Source organism: Malurus melanocephalus, unplaced genomic scaffold, assembly GCF_030028575.1.
Source record: "Malurus melanocephalus ecotype Western Australia unplaced genomic scaffold, MMel_1.1 scaffold_1126, whole genome shotgun sequence".
NCBI lineage: Eukaryota > Metazoa > Chordata > Aves > Passeriformes > Maluridae > Malurus > Malurus melanocephalus.
The window spans coordinates 72,764-74,146 of record NW_026624358.1 but is presented as its reverse complement, the minus strand read 5'-3'; positions in this window follow the sequence as shown (position 1 = coordinate 74,146).

The following is a 1,383-nucleotide window of genomic DNA, read 5'->3' as shown; positions in this document are numbered from 1 at the left end:
ATCCCAAAAATGGAAATGTGACATCCACAATCTGGGAATGGGCATGGAGCTGCTGGAGCAGCTTTTGGGGCTGATTTCCCTTTAAATGGAAAAAAAAGGGGGATAAAGGAGAAAAAAAAAAGCCCTTTTGGGAATCAGCAGTGCCAAAACTGCCCGGAAAGGTGGCGGTGATGGAGGAAAATCCTCCGGGAGATTCCAGGCGGCTCCGCAAAGGAAATCGGGGATGCGGCTCCGAGAGCCACCTAACGCTCAAACTGGGAATGACTGGGATCACTGGGAGGGGTCGGGGCGGATAAATCTTCTCCTGGAGACCCCTCCCCGCCCCGGTTTTCCAAGGAAAACCCCGGCTCCGCTCCCTTCAAAAAAAGTTTATTTTGGGTAACGCCTTGTCCGAAATTTACAGCACGTGGAGGAGCGGGGAGGGGAAAAGGGAATTGGGGAAGAAATCCCATGGGAAAGCAAGAAAAGGAAGAGGGAAAGGGGGAAAAGTGTAGGATCGCTCCAGGGGATGAATCCCATCCTGCCCAGCCAGGGGGAGGCACCGGGAAATGGGGGGAAACGCCCCAAATGGGGATATTTTRGGGTGGGAATTCCATGGGGTTTAGTGTTTGGATTGAAGAGCGGAATTCCATGAGCTCAGCCCTTCCCGGCCCTGTTCACGGTCCGATGGGCTAATGGGGCCGTCGGGATCCCGCCYCCATCCCACAGATCCATTAACTGCTCCGTTTAGGGGTGGGGATGCTGCCAGGGGGAGTTTTCACGGATGATCAGGGCTCATCCAACGGGAACAGTGCTGATCCTGACCCCAAGAGCTCCCTTTTTCCATGGAGAGSGATTTCTGACCCTGGAGAGCTCCTGCTTTGGGATTTGCCACCCCGAGAAGGTCCCATTTTCCTTGGATAGGGGATTTGTGGTCCCAAGGAGATCCTGCTTTCGCTGGATAGGGATTTCCACCCCCAAAGAGCTCCAGATTTCCCTAAATAGGGATTTTTGATCCCAAGACRCTCCTGCTTTCYYTSKRTAGGGATTCCCAACCCCAAAGAGCTCCAGATTTCCCTGGATRRGGATTTTCAATCCCAAAGAGCTCCAGATTTCCCCAAATAGGGATTTTTGATCCCAAGACACTCCTGCTTTCCTTGGATAGGGATTTCCAATCCCAAGGAGCTCCTGATCTTCCTGGATAGGAATTTCCAACCCCAAGGAGATCCTGCTTTCCCTGGAGAGGGATTTCCAACACCAAGGAGCTCCAGATTTCCCTAAATAGGGATTTTTGATCCCAAGACACTCCTGCTTTCTCTCTGTAGGGATTCCCAATCCCAAAGAGCTCTTGTTTTTCCTGGGCAGGAATTTCCAATCCCAAGGAGATCCTGCTTTCCCTGGATA